At 35.1% G+C, this 23,533-nt stretch overlaps 1 pseudogene; it reads left to right on the plus strand.

Annotated features, from left to right (window-relative positions):
- Positions 1–768: 768 nt before the first annotated feature.
- On the plus strand, positions 769–21,949 carry LOC134241397 (disks large homolog 1-like; annotated as a pseudogene).
- Positions 21,950–23,533: the final 1,584 nt, after the last annotated feature.

Raw genomic sequence — 23,533 nt, forward strand, 5'->3', positions numbered from 1 at the left:
CCACACTTCGTAAGAAGGAAGAGGGGGTTAACTGAAGTATCTGTACATAATATCATTATCTTACTCGAAAATTTTTTGTTTTCTTCAATATACCAACTTGTGTGTTTTTATAAAAATAGATTGAACTTTGGGTAAATGGTTTTCATTGGTCAAGAATTAAGTGTCAGCTAAGTCTTGTATTAGGAAATAGAGCAGTGTTCTATTCTAAAGTCAGACTTGTAAGGCTCCAAAAAACGTGTATTAAGGGTGTACACACGGTAAGGCTAGAACTTAAGTTTCTTGACTTATGAGGCAAGCCTTACCGTGTGTACCGGTCTTTAGAAAATCACCAAGCATTTACAGATTACCCCACATGTATGTTCAAGTAAGGTCTACCGTCAGTATTTAAGCACAATAATTGTGCTATTTTTGGCAATTAAAACTTGTGTTTATGCATTGACAGCATCCCTTTGTCATCAAGGTAAAAAATAATAACTATAATTCATTGTAAATCGGAGGTCAGATTCAGGGACTGTGACATCCAATACATAAATGTCATATACCATGACTCCCCACTCCTGTATGATAAAAGTTTTAGAACCTGTTTATTAAACTTATCCATCCGTATGTCTTTTTATCTGTCTACCACAGACATTGACTTCTGATGGAAATCCAAGGTGTGCATTTGTAAAAATCGGAATTATGTATAATGTTTTCACCTGTTCTCACTGCGACTCATTTTATTCAATCTGTCAGTTTTCTGTTCTGAAATGAAATGACAAGCACATCAAGTGTTAACTCCAGTGTTGTGTTACGCATCTAATTGGAGAATTTTCCATTGCTTTATTGATTGATTAGACATATTGCTTATTGCGGCATGTGGTTTTGGGGAGAAATTTAAGTTCCGTGAATTAACAGTGATGGCTAAGCCTGGGTACTTATGGACGATACATGGACACGTTAGGCTAATGCCAGACATTGAGAAGGTAAAGACTTAATACGGATTTAATTAGTTAATTCAGTTTGACCACAGAGTATTAGAGTGATTAACAGAGGAGGGCTCCTGATTGATAAATTAAAGGTCTTTTACCTTGGGGCAGTATTAAAACTGTACTTAATCAACTTTTAAATTGGACAAATAGAGAAAATAGTATAAGAGAAAACCCCACAATTGCATTTAATTCCAGTTAAGTATCTTAATTTTGATAACAATGCATCTAACTCAAGTGCAGATTCAAATTGCTGTCTTATCATGCCGATACGGCCCTCATCAAATGAACTACTGTGTAAAAGATCTTTGAATTTTAATCAACATTTTTTATAACTTTAAAACAGACAGTAAAACTCAGTTATAACAAAGTCACTGGGACCTGTGAAATTACTTCGCTACATCCGTATAAAGAATAGGTAAAGTTTATATAGCTAGGGATCCAAGCTTTAACTTTGCTATATCTGTGAATTTGCAATTAAATCCGTGTTTGTACTTTTACTGTATATACGAGGGTTGATCCAAAAGTTTGTGGAATTTCTTCATAATTTAATTATTTTTAAGTAGAATTGGTTGAAAATTACAAATGAAAATATAGACATTTGATGAATATTTTAAATTAAAAAACATTTTAAATATCTTTGATAGTAACTTTATGGCAGTTACCATAGAAACACTTGTTTGGAAATGCGGGGGGAGACATTAACGCGTTTATTATCATTTTGAATCTTAATACATGAAATGAGAATAAAATCGCCCTTTGTGGTATATAAAACGAAAATTATGTCATTATTACTATTGTTTGATCTTTTATAAACCTTCGTATAAGAGTTTTACTGATTTTAGTGGATATTTAGTTTATTAGTTGATGATATATTGTTCATACTTAAGTTGTTAGACAAGGTCAAATTTCGGTCAAGTCACATGTTTTGTAAAAATCCAGGGATCACTCTATCTTAAACGCATATATTATTGACATGTAGGCTTGGGAAAATGCATTTAATTTCTGGTTTTCTAGTGGCATGAGAAATTTAAGAAAAATAGAACTTCCATGGACGTTGATGAAAAGTGTGGTCGCTTTTTGGGGGCTCTGTTTTACGTGCGTATCCCCCTAGACAAATTAAAAGCGTTAATGGACATTGTAGGCTCCCGTACTGTTCTTGACAATGCTACTGAAATTGGAACATCATATGGAAAGATGGGTAGTATTTTGAAATATGAGTAAAAAATGAAGATAAGTTGTTGCAAGAGGATACTCATGCTTTTCTTGAGAAAAACAAATGGAGAAATGGGCAGCATTTTGTAGAATTACGTAGTCAAATTGGACATTAGGGCAAGATGCTTCTATAACGTGACGTGACATATACATGTATAACTTGACGTTGCGTCAAAGTCTCCCCCGGGTTTCACAACTATCCATTTTTAGAAAGCTCGTGTTACCTTATTGGTAATTGAAAAGTATTGAAATTTTCCAATATCGTTGCATTAGGACTCTATAATAAGAATGTGCCTGTTGTTTGCTTTCATCAAATCACGATAAAATTTTAGAAAGAAATTCCACGAACTTTTGGATCAATCCTCGTATGTACACCCTTTATCATGTTAATACAGTTTATTATTGTGTATGCATCTTTAAAAAGATATTTATGCATGTCAAAAGATTATTAATAAGTGCTTTAAAGAATTTCACCTAATGATTAACCAGTAATTTTAAGTTTTGCTATGACACGAAAGGTGCCTGGGTTTAAGGACTTTGAAATGCTGACACAAATTATCTGAAAGTAGGTCGGGTATATTAAGGAACAAAAGTCGTGGGGTGTTTTTTGTAATTCTATTATTCTTATATTCAGTTTTATTCTCCCCGCTTATTATGTTCCGTAAAGATTTAACATTAAGCAAGATAAAGCAATAGCTAGTTGGAGGTGTATTGCATGGTGTAGGGGGTGAAAGAACTAATTATTCACGGTAGCGACACTAGACTACGACAATATTTTCTTTAAAGATCTTTCACTCCTTCCAATGACCTGACCTATTTAACTAAAGAGCAGAATTGAAGAATTTTCACACAGTAAGATAGGTGTGTTAATCATTTGTGTAAACACCTAGCTGCATTAAATTAATGGCTAATTTATACTTAAACACCTGAAAAATATGAAAAATATTACGAGACAGAACATTGGGATTCGGATATGCACACAAAAGTGTTTGTCAGTTTTATTACGACTGCTGCCTACACGTGAAGGTGCATGCATAATATTTTAATTGCAGCTTTAAAAATAAATTAATTAAGTTGCACTCCCTGTAATGAAGAAGGGAGATATTTGTTTTTTAAAAAATTCATAAATTTTCAAGATATAAATGATGATGCAGTTCCAAATTTATTGTAATATTATTTTATAAGAGTGAAATTATTGAAGATGCTCATACTTAGGATCAAAATTAAGCCGCATTTTCTTATAAACAGGTAAACTCAAGAATTGATTATTGAAATATTGAGAAATCGTTTGCCTAATCATCTTATAGAAATAAAAGTATAAATTATGCTTGTCATTGAGAATTCAATGAATCATGACTGTTTACTTGTACATGTATGTGTTGTAAATACCTTCCTGCAGTATATGCATATTATAAAATAGACTTAAACTAAGAAGACCTAGTGGTGGGATGAACACAGGCAGAACAGCGGGGTGATTGATCACAGGTTGGGGGTGTCAGATTTTCAGTCAATTTGTCAACTTTACTTTGAACTCCTAAGTACGTTTTTTTTTTTGCACAAAATGAACCCTCTGTTAACAAGCTGGAAAAAAGGAGAAAGAAAATACTTTAAATTAATTGACCAGAAAGCGTAATAGATAAAAACGTACTCTACGCAGCCCTGGGTCATTGTAGACTTTTTTGGTCGCACTTGTTGCCCCCAAGATAGACAACTACTGGTTTACCGGCCATCTGGTATTTCCTCTTCATTGATTTTGATTTTTCTGTTTAAAAAAAATCTTTTGTCAGAGTCCAAATCGAGTTTAAATGTCACATTAGGGCCCTTTCACTTAAGGAATTATTAATTGTGTCACTTTAACAGAAATAAGCCTCAAATTTTCATTTGGATCTTTCCTGTTGTTCAGAACAGATTTGTTATAAGACAAGGTAATTTATTATAGAGACTTACAATTTAATATTCAACAGCTAGCTGATTTTATTTGGTTGGCTTGTTCAGAGTTCAGATTATACTTTTTATGTTGTGGATGCAAGGAATATGTATGTATAAAACAAAGTTGCAATAGCCTGTGAAATTAAGGTACCATTAACATTTGATTAATTTTTTTTTAATGTTTATTTAAGATTTGTTTGGGGACTTTATGTTGAAGCATCATACATTGATTGACATACATGCATCCAGTACACGTAATGCTTGTTCGTTAGTTGTTTAACGTCCTTCTCGATAATTCTACACTCATGTGGAGGTGCCACAACTTTCCGGTGAAAACTGCAAATTTTGTCCAAAGTGCTAGGCATTGGGCAGGGAGGGATTTTTTTCGTGCCAGCATCTACTGCAACACGGGACCTCAGTTTATACGGTGTCATCCGGAGGACCGGTCTCCAGGTTCCGCAGTGGGATTCGAAACTACGACATAAGGATCAACTCCTTACTTGATTTTTAAGTCTATATCAGACATCTACCACTCCCCTAGACTGGCGACACAGTATGCTTTCAGCTATCACCTGTATTTACTGTTAAAGTTCTATATGTACACCAATGTCTGCAAGACATTTACTGTGAAGTTAATGGTAATTAATGGTTCCCTATTGATTTTACAAAACATGGGGAGGATAGGAGGTTACACATCCCTCCCCCTCCCTCTCTCCTTAAGATTGTGGTTCATTCTATACAAAACCTGAGACCTACAAGTTAAATCTAAAACTAAAGGATGAAGGCTATATGCCTCTGTCATTTATTAAGCATGCTGAAGTTTATTGATTCATTAGCCTCAAATTTAATCACCAGTGAATAATTACAACTCAAATAAAAAAGTAAAAGTTCATCATAATAAATCTTTATTAATTAGTCATGTGTAAACATTGGAACACTCTATGAGTCATTTTGATTGTGGTTTTTCTGGGTTCATTGTTGTTTTATTCTTGAATGAGTTCTGCCTACTCGTGGTACTCTAACTCTGTGACCGATCTAACTTCTGTTCTAAGCCGCTTTATTCAGTGGTAACTTTAACTGCTCGGAATCCCCAGTCTTCACTCTGGTCCGCTTAACGCCCCAGTGGACACATTTTTCTCACAGAACTCTAATCTTTGAATTTTGCTGGCAAAGTGACCAAGAAACATTGTTTTGCAGTAATGTGTAAAACAAAATGATCTCTGCCGCCCCCATAATGAATTGTGTCCATACCACGCATTTTTACAGACATTTAAAGATTTTCAAATTGAAGTCTTAATTGATCTTGAAATATATACTGACAGTTGTATGTAGTTTGGTCATGCTTCTTTCATTGTTAAAGGTGTTAGGGACATTTTAGTAAATTCTTGAATAATTCGATACCAGGATTTTGTCTGTGTTATGTAAGTGTTGTTATAATTTTCACTAGTTCATATTATTATTATTTAATATACTTATACATTTTAGTTTTATTATAATGCCTTCATATATTATCATTTTATATAACATGATAATGGGAGGTAAAAAAATAAGTTAATTTTTAAACCCTAAGCTTGTTTCATGCACAATTTTAACGTTATTTAGTGTTGAGACTCGTTTAAACAGATGAAATATTCAAGGCTACAAGCAGTCTGAGAGGAAGGCATGCATCTTTTCCACAGAAATTGTTTACGATCATCCGAGTTTTTTCCCGATCTCATATGATAAATCCATTCCACCTCTTTAACTCATGACTTTACGGAATCCCAGCCCCCACTCCCTACCAAGGACATACACTGTAATTGACCTTTTGTGACCTTTCATTGACTGTTATGCTTAGATGTCCGCTGGTCACTCTATCAGACATTTATAGATCTCCACTATTTATTACTACTAATGGAAGCCAGTCAATATAGCGGGCCATTGAGCAGTCTCTTGTTGATGTTTTGGATCACTAATTTCTAAAAGGCATAGGATGGTCTTGTACTGTTACTTTGTATGTAGTTCTTTAAGAAGAGCTAGGGTTTTATTGATCTTGCAATTTTATTGACTATTTTTACTTTTCCTTTCCATGAATTAGTCATGACAGAGCCACATTAATTGTAAGGCAGTGACTGACGCTCACATTAGATTTTCCCCTGGAATATAGGACTACATGTCATTTGGCATATCTTGATTTTGTGGGAAATTTTTTGACAGTAAACAAAAACAAGAAAGGAAGCTCCTAGGTTCTTTGTGCAGTGTAACAGCAGTTATAGAATCACAATGTGTAATTCAAACAATTTCTGTCAACATTGACTTTGGACAGAATAATGTTCTCTGTTGCCGTGTCGTGAGATTTTGGGGAGAGATTTTAATCGAATGCGAAACACAAGGTGGTCACTGAAGCAGATGTAAATTTCTGCAGTTAGAGTCTTGCTTCACCAAGTGTGACTCGGATGTAAGGAAGTTTCCATATAAACTGAATTTTAACATCATGCTTATTCTGAATTTTAATGACTGATGCAGAATAGGTTATGTTTTAATTAGGTGTAGGCGCAGCGTATGTTTTGAATTGCAATTTTAATCATTTTGTAAAGAAAGGAAAAAAATCACTTGTGAGGGAAAAATGTGCTGATATTTCTTTTTTTCACTTGGAACTGAAATAATTTTAACAAATTGAAGTGTCTGGAATGTTTCCCTGAGGCTTATATAACATCTGTGACTTCTTTGCCATTACAGAATCATTTGTTTTAATGTTATGATTGAGGAAGTGATCTTTCAAGTTTTTACTGTGTTTGTCAGCTAGCTAGCTAATGTCTATATAGAAACATTAAGTGTTACCCAAGGGAAGCAGTCATCATTGTAATATGTGATCACAAACAATTAGTGGAGTAGATGTACAGCCCCTCAGAGAAATCTGAAGGCTTCCATTGATCTCAGTTAAATTATCTCATCCACTATCTGTACAGACAGTCAACATATAGATGAGAAGATTAGTTATCTAATGTGTGACAAATCACCTTGTAAAATTACATTTTAAACAATTTGTGAAGGTCATCAATTAACAGACATGAAATATTTCCAGGCAGTTTACCCACAGCGAGAACATAGGACCTGGAGACCGCTGGTGAAGAACAGAAAGAAAGCGGCGCCCTCCCACCACCCACCACTGCGCCCCTCCCTTGTCATGGGGGAGGCTCAGAGAGGAGAAGCAATCCTCCGGAATCTGGCCCAGCAGCAGCTGAGCGACATCGAGTACCGACAGTTCAAGTACGCCGTCAATAACTTCCAGCAGACCCGCTCCGTCCCTACGTTGTGTCACCAGCTCAGACCCGTGATAAACACGACTGAAAAACTACTACTACTGGTGGAGCTCAGCAACAGAATCCCGCGATCCCTACAGGAAGACTTCCACAGACTCTGTAGCATTCAGTTCCCAAATTACGAGACTTATTTAAGGATCTACAGTACTGACAACGCAATGACGGAAATCCCCAAAGTTATCGCCCAGGACTCCTCGGGGAAATTCAAAATTGTGTCAAACGGCAGCGAGAAAAAAATCCTTGTCGATTATAATGGTTACAAAAATGGTGACTTGATATCGCAGCATGGGACGAGTGTTACTAGTGGAGTATACAGTGAAAATGACGACCTGACGTCATTAAAACATAATGATAAGGACGACATGTTTGTGTGGTCGCCGCAGTACGGGAGAATCGACTCCAGTAAATCGGCGTTTGTGACCCGGGACAACTATGACGCAGGCATCAGACGAGTGTTCATCGCCAGGCGAGATGACGGTAGCCTGGGGCTGGGGATTATTGGGGGAGAGAGTATGGGTCAGATATTATTGTCAGTGTGGTGGATCCTGAGGGGCCTGCAGCTGAACAGGTAATGTATTAGATTCTGAAATTACTAACCATTCAAGAAGGACAAGTTTTCCAAAATTGAATGGTGATAAACCTCTGAATCAGAAGCAGACTATCTAGTATAAAATTAATGAATATATTAGTATTTTTTCTCTGAATGAATAAGTGGGAAATCATAGCTCATGATATTTCTTAAAAGATAAATGAAATTAAAGCATAAAATCCTTTACTGCAGCTATATAACGTATAAGTAGAATTTTTAGCTAGGATTTAATTTTGGCATTATTAGCGAGGGTGCTGACATCGCTAAAATTGAATATTGCTAAAAATTAATTGCATATTAAAGATTAGCATTTTGAAATTAAAAGCTAAAAATAAAATACCAGAAAGCCTAAAATGCTGCTAAAAAGCTATATATGTTTGTACCTATATGACAGGGTGTACGAGCCGGGGACAGGATTCTGGAGGTGAATGGTACAGACTTTAAACAGATGTCACACGCTGAGGCTGTAACACTGATGAGGAACGCCTGGAACGTCATCATGAAGGTCCAATCAGCTGCCAGCTACAGACATGGTAAGCCAATCAAATTACCAGACAAATACCATAAATATAAACAACCAGTCAGCTGTCAGCTACAGACACAGTATGCCAGTCAAATTAAAGCAGATATCACCATAATTGCAAACAACCAATCAGCTGCCAGCTACAGACAGGGTAAGTCAATCAAATTAAAACAGAAATCACCATAATTATAATTATAATAAACAACCATTCAGCTGCCAGCTACAAACACGGTAAGCCAATCATTATACTGGATAATCAGAAAATCAACCAATTGTGTTTCAGATTTTGTAAACCTTGATTAATATTTTGTTTGAACACTTTTTTGACTTACAAACAAGATAAATGTAAAATTAATTATTATTTTCATTTTAATAATTAATTTTCATGTTTTATTATGTTTAATTAGTTTGGGATTTGTCAAATTTACAATTGGTAGAAAGAATTTGCACATATTAAATTTTTATATAATTATTTAATCATGACATGATAAAAATATTGATATCATATGTGTATATTTCCATAAAACTCTTTTCTATTTTAGCCCATCCTAAATGCATTTCAACAGAATACATCTTAATAAAAACAAGATGTGTTTGTGAAACACTGATGTCCCCGTATGGAAACATAGCAAAGATTAAGCTTTTCTTGAATGCAAATTTAACTAAATAGTACCAAAAGTAGGGTATTCTCACTGGAAAACAATTGTGAAATTTAAAAGTAACCAAATGTTAAAGTTTTTTTTATGCCCCGCCATGAATATGGCCGGGGCATATAGTGTTTGTCATGTCCGTCCTTCCGTCTTTCTGTCTTTCCGTCAGCTATTCTTCCGTCACACTTTGTGTTTAGCTCAGTTCAAAGCTCAGTTTCAAAGAAACTATTCAAGATATTTTCATCAAACTTCATATGCTGATAGATATTGATGAGAGCTATGGTTCATCTAAGGATGGACACTACCAGACTTGCTTCGGATGCTGGAACTGACTGACATTTTCCAGACGAGTGACCAGGTTAAAGTTTTTGGAGCAGGTCCATTCCTAAGTAACTATAAGCCCTACTTGGACCAGACTTGCATGGATGATGCATCTAGGGATGGACACTACCAGACTTGCTTCGGATGCTGGATCTGACCTACATTTTCCAGATGAGTGACCCATTATAATTTTAGAGCAGGTCCATTCCTGAAAAAATAAGCCCTACCTGGACCAAACTTACATGGTTGATGCATCTAGGGATGGACACTACCACATCTGCTTTGGATGCTGGGTGTGACCTACATTTTCCAGATGAGTGATCATGTTAAAGTTTTTAGAGCAGGTCCATTCCTAAGGAACTGTAAGCCTTATTTGGACCAAACTTGCATGGATGATGCATCTAGGGATGGACACTACTAGACTTGCTTCGGATGCTGGATCTGACCTATATTTTCATCTCCAAGTAACTATAAGTTCTACCTGAACCAAACTTTCATGGATGATGCATCTAGGGATGGACACTACCAGACTTGCTTCGGATGCTGGATCTGACCTATATTTTCATTCCCAAGTAACTATAAGCCCTACCTGAACCAAACTTTCATGGATGATGCATCTAGGGATGGACACTACCAGACTTGCTTCGGATGCTGGATTTGACCTATATTTTTATTCCCAAATAACTATAAGCCCTAACTGAACCAAACTTGCATGGATGATGCATCTAGGGATGGACACTACCAGACTTGCTTCGGATGCTGGATCTGACCTATATTTTTATTCCCAAGTAACTATAAGTCCTACCTGAACTAAACTTGCATGGATGATGCATCTAGGGATGGACACTACCAGACATGCTTCGGATGCTGGATTTGACCTATATTTTTATTCCCAAATAACTATAAGCTCTACCTGAACCAAACTTGCATGGATGATGCATCTAGGGATGGACACTACCAGACTTGCTTCGGATGCTGGATCTGACCTATATTTTTATTCCCAAGTAACTATAAGCCCTACCTGAACCAAACTTGCATGGATGATGCATCTAGGGATGGACACTACCAGACTTGCTTCGGATGCTGGATTTGACCTATATTTTCATTCCCAAGTAACAATAAGCCCTACCTGAACCAAACTTGCATGGATGATGCATCTAGGGATGGACACTACCAGACTTGCTTCGGATGCTGGATCTGACCTATATTTTCATTCCCAAGTAACAATAAGCCCTACCTGAACCAAACTTGCATGGATGATGCATCTAGGGATGGACACTACCAGACTTGCTATATATGCTGGATCTGACCTATATTTTCATTCCCAAGTAACAATAAGCCCTACCCGAACCAAACTTGCATGGATGATGCATCTAGGGATGGACACTACTAGACTTGCTTCGGATGCTGGATCTGACCTATATTTTTATTCCCAAGTAACTATAAGCCTACCTGAACCAAACTTGCATGGATGATGCATCTAGGGATGGACACTACCTGACTTGCTTCGGATGCTGGATCTGACCTATATTTTCATTCCCAAGTAACTATAAGCCCTACCTGAACCAAACTTTCATGGATGATGCATCTAGGGATGGACACTACCAGACATGCTTCGGATGCTGGATCTGACCTATATTTTCATCCCTTAGTAAGTAAAAGTCTTACCTGAACCAAACTTTCATGGATGATGCATCTAGGGATGGACACTACCAGACTTGCTTCGGATGCTGGATCTGACCTATATTTTTATTCCCAAGTAACTATAAGCCCTACCTGAACAAAACTTACATGGATGATGCATCTAGGGATGGACACTACTAGACTTGCTTCGGATGCTGGATCTGACCTATATTTTCATTCCCAAGTAACTATAAGCCCTACCTGAACCAAACTTTCATGGATGATGCATCTAGGGTTGGACACTACCAGACTTGTTTCGGATGCTGGATCTGACCTATATTTTCCAAACAAGCAATTCAGCTGCATCACTATTCTGGATATTCTGATCAAATTTTATACACATACAAATTTTCATGTTGCTTTACTAATATATCCTCGGCGGGGCATTCATGTCCTATGGACATATTTCTAGTTTAAATAAGTACAAAAATCTCCAAGGTCAAGGTCAAAAGGTCAATGTAATAAGTATCAAATGAAATGTCTTGCCACATAGAATACTTATGTTGAGCATGAAAGCCCTAGTCCTAACCATTCAGAAGTTATGGCCAACGTTCATTTTTTTAAAAAGTAGGTCAAACTCCAAGGTCAACGTTCTTGTTATCAAATGAAAGGTCTTGTCATAAGAATCAAAAGTGTAAATTATGAAAGCACTAGCCCTAACTCTTTAAAAGTTATGGTCAAGGTTTGCTTTTTTAAAGTAGGTCAATCTCAAAGGTCAAGGTCAGAGGGTCTAAGTTCTTGGTAACAAACGAAGGATCTTCTCACAAGGATTACATATATGAAGTATGAAAGTCCTATTACTTACCGTTCAAAAGTTATGACAAAGGTTAAAGTTTTTTCATAAGTTCGGAAATCTACAAGGTCAAAGGGTCAAGGTTGTTGGTATCCAATGAAAGGTCTTTCAACGAACATTAGATATGTGAAGTATAAATGTCCTGGTATCTACTTTTCAAAAGATATGGCCAAAGAAAAAGTTAAAAATTTTCATGTAAAAGTGGGTCAAACTCCAAGGTCAAAAGGTCAAATTTGGTGGTACTCTAAGAAAGGTCTTGTCACAAGGAATATACATATGAAATATGAAAGTCATAGCTCCACCAAATCAAAAGTTATGGACAAGGTTAAAGTTTTTGCGGACAAACAGACAAACAGAGAGACAGACAGACAGACGGACGGACACGACAAAAACTATATACCCCCGAAACTTCGTTACGGGGGCATAAAAAACTTAGGTCATTGTAGCAGATGATATATCATTTCCGTTGAGCTATTAATTGATTATTCTCTTTTCTCGTCCCAATGGCAGTCCATTCTTTTATCATATTGGTTTTTCCTATGAAATGCATTGAATGGATTGAGCTTTCAAGGCTTTATATATATGTAAATTAATTATTTATCATGGTTGTCAACTGTTTAGCAGTAAGACATCAAGACTGGTCTAAGAGAAACAATGCAGTACTCCATATCTAACAGTCAGTTAATAAATAAAATTTTAATACATGTATTCCCTTTGAGAATGAAGTTCTAGTACAATTAATTTCCGATTTCTTGTAAGTCGTGTAACTGAAACATTTCAGGGACTTTTCCATTATTTTGTGATGTAGATTTAAAACATCACTGTGTGCTCATTAACATTGCTCATTTAGTTACATATTTATTTTGGCGAGATTGAGACCTACAGGTTCGTGAGATCGAGCTCATTTAGTAACATACTTATTTTGACTTTTACAGATCAGAGGCGAGATCGAGACCTACAGGTCCGTGAGATCGAGCTCATTTAGTAACATACTTATTTTGACTTTTACAGATCAGAGGCGAGATCGAGACCTACAGGTCCGTGAGATCGAGCTCATTTAGTAACATATTTGTTTTGACTTTTACAGATCAGAGGCGAGATCGAGACCTACAGGTCCGTGAGATTGAGCTCATCGTGTATCCAGGAGCGGATGGGAGACTGGGATGTTCTACCAACAGGTAAAAATATACTGCAATAAGATAGGGTCACTAACAATTGTTATTCATTAGAAACTTATTTAAGTGAAGTAAATCGGAGACATTGGGAGTTTCAGTCTATGGAAGTTTTTATCTGCCAGAAAAGGCTTGTGAGACGAAGAGTTTACCTAAGTTGTGTTGTAATGGAATTTTTCACAGGGGCAAGAATGAATATTTAAAACTGTGTGAAAATTTATGTCTGCTAAAATAGTGCCATAATTTAGTTACACTTTAGCATGTTTAGCATTGGACAGATTTTACAAGCAACAAGATGTGTTTGTGAAACACTGATGCCCCCGTATGGCAACATAGCGAATGTTAAACTTTCTCAAATGCAGATCAAATATGTTGATGCCTGAAGTGACCAAGCTAGGTTAAAGTTTGTAAAAAGAAGGTTAAACTCCAAGGTCAAAGGTTCTTGATATCCAATAAAAGGTCTTGTTACATGGATTACACATTTGAAATATGAAAGCCCTAGCCATTACCGTTCAAAAGTAATGACCAAGGTTAAAGTTTTTCGTAAGTACAAAAATCTCCAAGGTCAAAAGGTAAAAATTGTTGATTTCAAAGAAAGGTCTTGCCAATAAGAATTGATTTTTTAAATATGAAATTCCTAGTATCTACCATTTAAAAATTAGGGTCAAAGTAAAAGTTTGGATTTTTTGTGTAAAAGTGGGTAAAAATCAAAGGTCAAAGGGTCAAGGTTCTTTGTATAAAATGAAAGGTCTTGTCACAAGGTATACATATGTGAAGTATGAAAGCTCTAGTCTTATCCCTTAAAAAATTATGGTCAAGGTTGTATTTTTAGAGTAGGTCAAACTCCAAGGTCAAGGTCAAAGGGTCAAGGTTCTTGGTATCCTATGAAGCGTCTTTTCACAATGATTATATATGTGAAGTATTTATGCCATAGCACTTTCTGTTCAAAAGTAATAGCCAGAGTAAAACTTTTTTCATAAGTACAAAAATCTCCAAGGTCAAGGTCAAAAGGTCAAGGTTGTTGGTATCAAATGAAAGGTCTTTCCACAAACAATATATATGTCATATTAAATGTTATGGTATATACTATTCAAAAGATATGGCCAAAGTAAATCTTCAAAATTTTTGTGTAAAAGTGGGTCAAACTCAAAGGTCAAGGTCAAATTGGTGGTACCCCAAAAAAGATCTTGTCACAAGGAATCCATATGTGAAGTGTGAAACCCCTAGTCCTAACCCTTTAAAAATTTTGGTCAAGGTTGTTTTTTTTAAAGAAGGTCAAACTCCAAGGTCAAGGTCAAAGGGTCAAGGTTCTTGGTATCTTATGAAGTGTCTTTTCACAAGGGTTATATATGTGAAGTATTTAGGCCATAGCACTTTCTGTTCAAAAGTTATAGCCAAGGTTAAAGTTTTTTCATAAGTACAAAAATCTCTAAGGTCAAGAGGTCAAGATTGTTGGTATCAAATAAAAGGTTTTTCCAAAAACAATACATATGTCAAGTATTAATGTCCTGGTATATACTGATCAAAAGATATGGTCAAAGTAAAAGTTCAAATTTTTTGTGCAAAAGTGGGTCAAACTCCAAGGTCAAGGTCAAAAGGTCAAATTTGGTGGTACCCCAAAAAAGGTCTTGTCACAAGGAATACACATGTGAAATATGAATGTTATAGCTCCACTAAATCAAAAGTTATGGGCAAGGTTAAAGTTTTTGCGGACAAACAGACAAACAGAGAGACAGACAGACAGACGGACACGACAAAAACTACAGTCAAACCTGTATTAAGAGACCTTCCAATGGAGAAAGGAAAAAAGGTCACATATGACAGGTGGTCTCTTAATACAGGTTGATTATTTTCTGCAGTGTTCAAATACCGTATCAGTAGAATTTTTAGCGAGGATTTAATTTTGGCATTATTAGCGAGGGTACCAAGATCGCCAAAATTGAATATCGCTAAAAATAAATTGCTCTTTATTTGTAATAGCTTCTTTAGTGAACTTTTTAAAATCGCTAAAATTACATCTCGCTAAAAATAAAATACCCATTTTTAAGGACAAATCGCCAAATTTGCGTCTCGCTAAAATTTCCACTTATACGGTATACAATGTTAAAAAAATCACATGTGTATGCTGAATGTATTTCATAACACCTTATGTTTATTTCCACTCTTTAATAGGTAACTCTTAACTCTAAAATGCTTTCACAATTATCCTGTAAAGAAATAAAAATTTCTTGATCTGCGCATAAGTCATTTGAATATTTGGGAATATTGTGAACATCTGAAAATATTAATATTTTTTCATACAATATAAAAAAAATGCAAAGCCCCCCCCCCCCCCCCCCCCAGTTTTTAAATTCTTTACATGATAACCTTTATATAACTTAGTATGTTTAGCATATTACTAGGAAAAAACTGTATCATGATTTTTGTTATGCACTTGGTATCAAATTAAATTATATTTATGACTGAAATATTTATTTAACCTAATTAAATGAAATAAAAGCATGTCAACAGTTGTTTTGAACCAAAAACGAAGCATGCTCGACCAAAATCGAAAGTAGGAATCGGAAATTATGTAGTCGTTAAATTCAGGTAAAATTGCTTGAAATTACTAAAATTGGTCTGCAGAATCATGGTCGTTGGTCGCGTAAGACAGGTAGTCGTTTAATACAGGTAGAATATATAGGGAAAAGCGTTGGGGGGAATTTTTATGGTCACATGTGACAGTGAGTTGCTTAATACAGTGGGTCGCTATGGCAGTTTTGACTGTATATGCCCCCGAAACTTCGTTTACGGGGGCATAAAAAGACTCCATCTTGTATCAATACAACCATTCCTAGTCCTCTCAAACTTGATGGAAACAAGTGGGAAAAATAATCCAAGAATTTCAAGGTGTCGAGGATTAAATACCTTATTTTTGTTGCTTATAATTTTGCAGGACTTTGTTGCACAAATTTGTTCACATTTTGTCATATGTCTGCATGCTCAGAGTTTAAGTAGCATATCTCTGTTTTACCAGTGTCCTAATGGAAAACAAAAAGTCAGAAAATTTACCAAGGCAAGTTAGCAGATTCAAAGTTTTCATTTTATTTTTTTTCTCCTCACATTTCAAAGTAACACTGTTGGTATTTGTCTTTTTAATAGTGCTTGCAGATGGTGTGAAAGAAATTCTTGGACTCTCTAAATTTCTTTACTAGGCTATAGATAGTGGGGTAATAAGAGAATAAAGAGATGCATATAATTTAAAATATAGCTGAGGAGCAGAGAGAATTTTTTTATATACAGCAAAACTCGGTTATAACAAAGTCACAGGGACCTATGAAATTACTTCATTATATCCGTAATTTGTTTTAACCATATAAGAATTTTATTAAATTTATATAGCTGGGGATCCAAGATGACTTCGCTGTATCTGTAAATTCACAATATCCATGTTCTTACCTAACAAATTTTGTAGAATTTTCACAACATCTGCAAGAAATTTTTCCTTTTTCTCCCCATGGCACCATTTCCAGTCATTTTCACAAATTTAATATTAAAAAAAAATAGTTGAAATAAGTACTTTTGGGGTAAATTGATAACCAATAATAACAGATAGTAAGGAGATGTTTTTAAAATATTATATGTTTTAGACCTTAGAATAGAAAAAAGCATTCTGGTTGTGTTTATGTTACTGTTGTGATTTACATTACATTGTAAAAGGACTTTGGAGTAACCATCTTATTAATGTTGTCATTCACATGTTGTGGTTTTATATAGTTAAAAATTCTAATTTTTTTGGAAGTTTTGTGATTTGCAGTACTACATAGATAATAATTCCTTTCTATAATTAATGAATTCACATGGCAGCCATGTTAAAGAATTTTTAGTTTTTTGATTAATATTTAAATAAATTTACTTTTATTAAGTAGAACTTCATAGAATGTCATCTATAGTACATGTATTTACAAAATTTTATGCAGATAAGGCACTCGATAAAAATTTTAGATTTCACATCACATTAGTTTGCATGCCTGAGTTTGTATTAACTTTACTTACTAAATAATTATGTCACTCAAATAAGCAAACAATTGTGGCACTGCATTGAAAAAACAAAACATCAAAAAACCATTCATTTGACGTCTTTCTTTGATCATGATATTGTCATCTTTTATACATGAAGATAGATTTGTAGACCTGTTTATACATAGGCATTAATTCCCTTTGTGTTAATGATCAAGTGTTATTGATATTTTCTGACCTATACTGATATAGATATATATTTTATTTCAGACAAAATAGAATCCGTTATTTACTTGTGAAGGAAGTGGATAAGAACTCTCCTGCACAGAAGGCAGGAATAGTGGTGGGAGATTACATCACCAAGGTAACCATGTGACTTTATTTGTCCACATCATACAATTAATCCTCGTCATCTCAAAGTTGATGGGGCAATGGGAAAAAAAAAGATTGCCCTTGATATTCAATATAATATGTTTTACGGTGTGACCGTTGGGGCGAGCGCAGTTGTACCATCAAAAACACTTGAGATCAGCCACTTCGAACGTCAAGCCGCACAAGATATCTCTTCTAGCTGTAACGTCATACGACGTCACAAAGCCCGTCGGAGCTTACGGAGACAGCCGAGCGTCTGTTTGAAACTATAGAACTAGTGCAATTTTTGTCGAAAAACATTGCAGAGTTATTTCTTGTTTCTTTGAAAGATTTCTACAAACTGAAAGTCTGATATATGCTTTACGTTATTATTTATTTATTTATTCGGCAATATTCGCGCAAAGGACATTGGGTAGTGCAGTTAAATTGAATTCTGGGAATGTTGCACAGAGAAATTTGGCTGACGTATGTACAGATTTCAATCCGAATTTCCTCTGTTCTTACACGTTAGTCTATTGAGCTCGCTTCCCGAGCGTCGCTTCGCGCTATTATTGTTACACTGTTAAATTGATACCTGAACATTTGGCATTTTAAATGAATACAGCTTGACAGTACATTAATCCATGTGTCCTAGATTTACTACATTTGAACTGATGTTTAAATGATAGTCTAATACGAGTGCACGGCCTTGTTGTGAATGAGACTGATTGTACTGTGTCGATGTTAACAGATAGACGGAGTGGACATCCGGTCTCTGACAGAGAAACAGATTACCTGCCTTACCCGATCTAAACGTCTCATCATCTGTGTTAAACGTTACGTACAGGACGACGGTAAGACAAATTAATGGTAGAAACCCGTGAGTTACATCCACTCACAGTAGAACTGACTCCGCACCCTGTCGTAGGTTAGAAAAATCAAAAGAGACATCTTCTTTGAAAAAGCACAGCATCATAGCTAGAAACCTTTAAAACATTTTAAAATGTGAGGTAGATATGAGATAAAATCAATTAGGAGCAGTTTAAGTTGTGTTGAATCCTAGTATTGTTGAATAGTGTTCCGTACTTAAAGGCAGTTGTAACATCTCTTGATTAGATTAATATTTCATACAGTGTTCTTATATATATTGTCATGTTTTAATGATCATAACAAGGATATAGAGTGTTTGCTGTGAGATAACGTTTAACAAGTATAAGGGCTACCCATAGCACATGATTAGGTGTTTTACTTTCAAACCAAAGGGTCCAAATCATATGGTCTAACTTGTTATTTTTTACCCGAGTGTCTAATGAAGGTCTTTCACCAGTTTTGTCTTTCCTAACCATCTACATGCGACAATTAATGGTCCTATAATTTTTCGGAAATTGTTAATCATTTGTGCAGATTCTGATAAGTTTTAATAGCATAAATCAAATACATACAAGACAATGGATTCTTTTTGTAATTTAAGCAGTACAAATAATATGTTAGGAATGGTTACCATGGTAACAGATCTGATGATATTATTTCAGTTTTCCTCCCTGAGTTCACACATTAGGAGCCCTTTGTGTGTGGTACCACCCTTTATATTCTCTCTAACACAACTAATTTATTGATATACTCTAACAAGATACTAAACATGTCAAAGAAAAGTGCACTTTTTAGCTAACCAAGCAAGTTTTTCATTCATATGCAGAACACTATTTTACAACAATTTTTTTCCTACTAATTTCTGCTTTTGATTTCAAAACATTTTTAAATGAATTCCTAGTCATTACTAATACAATGTACGTTGTAAATTGTTTACTAATTACTTGATCATGTATGAATCAGAGAGTCATATAGTCATTTAGTTTTAAATCTTTCAATGTGCTCTACATAACAATCTGTCTATGAAACTGTTCTGTCTATTTCACTATTTTGTATATAAAACAGTTACTATCAAACAATGAATAGAAGCTTGTTTGTCAGCTACTTTATTATGCATCTATAATCAGAAGTACATTGTATATTTATTTATATTTTAGTGCTAAATTATACTCTGCATACTATGCATGTTTATATACAAGAGAATATCAATATGATAATAAGGTCATACATTTAAATATTTAAGGGAGTTATATGCCTATTTCATCAATGAAGTTTTAATAAATTTATGCAGATTGTCCCGATAAATTAGCTGAGAATTTCTGCGTCTATTTATACTGGTTTTGATTTTTTTTTTTAAATAGAATCATAAGGAATATGTTGGAAACTATAAAAGATAAGCCTCTAAATTTATACCTTGATGCTTTATAGAAGACAGAATAACTTGACTATTGAATTTGTTTTTTTCCTAGGTACAGGCCAGTTAGTTCCTGTTGGACTCAAAAACTTGCGGAATTTGTAAGTATTCTTAGACTTATCTTTTAGCAAATTTTATTTTCAGTTTACTTATCATGAATTTCAGTAAATTATTTATACATTGAAATTTAAAAAGAAAATTGACTGGGAATGCACAATACAGTACCAGATGTGTTCATTAAATCTTGACTTGATTTTCAGGAGTGGTGACTTCACACCAGAATCTTCTTCCTCTCCTGTCTCTAAGAAGTTTAACAATTCTTTCACCTCCGATTCACCTGATGGCCTCAGTCACGACTTTAACTCCTCAGACTATGACCCGATACAGCACGTGTACAAGAGTCCCAGTCAGCTCCACCTGGCCTCTGACCCAGAGAAAAACCCCCATCATCGGCGTCCCAGTATACACGACTCTACTGATAACTGGCTCCTCTCCCCCAAAGGCCAGGCGGCCAGGAAGTACTTTGAAAAACTGAATTTCATCACCACCCCTAATGTCTCCCATCCTCCACATTCACGTAGCCACTCCGCAGACAGTCGCGGAAATCAGTTTGAGCGCAGGAGCCGTGCAATGCAGAAAAATGTTCCTCCCGCGGTGCTGGGTAGGGGTGCTGCTAGGTACGTGAGAAGTCGCTCACAGTCGCCTCACCAGAGTCGCAGAATGTCGCGACGTGATCAGGACGTCATGATGGCGCTCCAGGCAGGGATGGAGAAACGTCAGCGAGCGATCAGACTGTCGCTGTATCAGACTTCCCCGCCGAGCGACGACTTTGACTGGGACTTATAGCGCCATCTAGTGACGACTTGGACTTATAGCGCCATCTAGTGACGATTTTGACTGGGACTTATAGCGCCACCTCGTGACCACTTGATTGGGACTTATAGAGCCATCTAGTGACGACTTCGACTGAGACTAGAGAACCATGTAGTGACGACTTTGACTAGAATTTAGGAATCTTCGTAACTTATGTTATTAACAAAGCTGATGTATGGATTCATATTAACTTTGTTCAAAGTATTAGTAGATTGCTCAATAAAACTACATGAAAATATTGTGCATAAAATATCCAGATTCCTAAAATGACTAGAGAGAACATGCATGTTTGTTGTGGAAGGATTTGGACAAGTCTTGCACTTAAATTTGGGCTTGAAGCAAAAGTTTTCTTTATTTTTGTGGTTTTTATATGCCTAGAAGGTACATGTATACAAAGTGTAGCTTGTACAGGAAGAACTGGAGATTTCTATCTGTGATATTATTAATACTAGTATGTTTGACACATAGTGGTGAAAATGTTCTTCTGTGAATAAGAATCGGACATAATGAGTTCTGTCATTTTATGCTCTTTTAAATCGTGACATAGAAATTGTGTACTTTTGTGCTGTATATATTGTATTTATTTTAGAACACATTTGTTTGAAATGAATACAGAATAGCATGTTGCATGGTTCTTTTTTGCCTTTGTCTTTAATTCCTTGTTTTAATCATTATCTTACGTGAATATGAAATGACATACAAATATATATCAGCAATGTTTACAGTATGTGAACCTGTCAGAGTTACCCGCCCTGATTAGGGTTGTCTTTCTTGATACAGCACACAGTTTCTTTTAATAAGATATCTAAATGGTGAGGGAGATGAGAATTGTGTGTTATCTATTTTTTTATGTTTTTTTACAGACTATGTAATATAATATGTGATATTAAGATTTCCTTATAATAGGGAAGTGAGAAAGGTGATTTTATCAATTTTTATCTATTTTAATATATCCACACTTTACTACATTTGCTCATATGTTTATGAATTATACATTTTCTAACCGGTGGGTGTATTCGTGATGAGTGCTGGGGACTGCTTAGGATTCTTACTGACACTTGTGTATTTATCATGATCTTCAATTCTTAGGAATACTGTAAATGCATTATATTTGGCGTGTACAATATTTGGCCAAAAGTAATCATTAAATGTTAGCATAAATTTGATTTAGTGTTTTATGTATGTGCTAGATGTAACTTATGATATCTGCATGTATATGATATAAATTTACAAGACATTTAAGGGTGTACTGAATCTGCTTTCCACCTAAATAGCTAAATAGAGTACACCGCTAAATGTAAATAGAGTACACCGCTAAATGTAAGATGTTTACAGTAAGTAATCACCTACAAAATGATCTTCATCAATCATTATTTCATGCTCAGAGAGAAAAAGATCTATGTTTTTTTTTTTCTAGAAACAACATTCCTGTCTTTGTTTTGCCTCATTCACCAATATTACATCGAGCAAAGATCAACAAAGTTATCAAAACAAAGTGCAATTATTTTACTGCTTTCAATCTTATCTTTCATTTGATCTCTAAGAATTTATCTGGTTTGTATTCATGGAAAATCTTGATACATGTGTAAAAAAGAAGCAGAGATATTGTGTGTTGTTGAAGTTCATAGCAAGAGTATCTGTTTAACTTGAATATCTTTCTGTGCATTCCAAAGGCAGTCTTGTTTTTATCACATACATTTTATTTATCTCGAGTAAGAAAATAAAATCATTTCAAGTTTTGTGTTTTTTTTTCCTCTAACTTCTTTCAACCCGGAGCTATGGGTTTATTTTACAAACAAAACCACATGATGGAGAGAAAAAGGACAAAAAAAAATGAATTATTATAACCGATGGATATTATTATAGAAGGTAAATGGTCATATAGACATAATGAAATATCTGTTTATGAAGATGGTATTCAATTTTTTTCATTTTGGCTAAGTAGAATTTATTCCCTCGCAAGAAAGCAAGGTCCTTCTACATAAAGCAAGCAGATAATGTAAATTACAGTGGAGCCTCATTTATCCGGACACTTGCTCCTAGTCAAATACTCCAGATACAGTGTATGTGAAGTGTCTGGATACCTGAAAAATCGTCTGGATACTGAAGCATCCATTTAGTTAATATCTGGCGGCTGGATATCTGACGGTCCACTGTATGTATTCCATTACATACTATAGCTCGCACACATGAATGTAATATTATATCCCTACTATTTTTGTCGCAAAAGGACAATAATCGTGTCATGGAAGAAATGAATTCTGTATCCATGCAACTACAATCACTGATTTAGCGAAACTTGCAAAGGTTGAATTAAATAGTCCTTCACCACTTCAAAAATTATTACTGTATACAGGGATATTTTCGCCCTGTGTTATTTTTGCCCTTTTGCAGTTGCAAACAATTTTGCCCCGTTTTAAATTCGCCCAGTCATGGTTTTGTTTAAGAAATTATGCTGTGTAATTTGAATTCGTCCCGTTTTAAATTCGCCAAATCTTAAGAATTTAGAAGAATATAAATCGAAAATAAAACGGGGGCGAAAATTTCCCTGTGTACAGTATCCTCTGTGCATTCTTTTAAGATTTCACATCATTTATTCTATTTTTAAATCTTTGTGATCTGTGTGTAAATTAATACTGATCAAATGGAGGAATATACATGCCATTGTATAGATCTACCATACCTACATTGTCAAGATATTATTTTATGCCCAGAGATTGCAGGTATTAAAGCTTGAATATATATTGAATGGACTCTGTCAAGTTATAATGCCATATACTTATATTTTTTTAGTAAAATCAAAACAAGTGTTGCACTGATTACATGAAGTTGATAGGTTCTGTGCACTCTACAGACATATCATCCACTTAATAAGTACTTA

This window comes from Saccostrea cucullata, unplaced genomic scaffold (assembly GCF_032062105.1).
Source record: "Saccostrea cucullata isolate Sc308-1 unplaced genomic scaffold, CSIRO_AGI_Scuc_v1 ctg4083, whole genome shotgun sequence".
Classification (NCBI taxonomy): domain Eukaryota; kingdom Metazoa; phylum Mollusca; class Bivalvia; order Ostreida; family Ostreidae; genus Saccostrea; species Saccostrea cuccullata.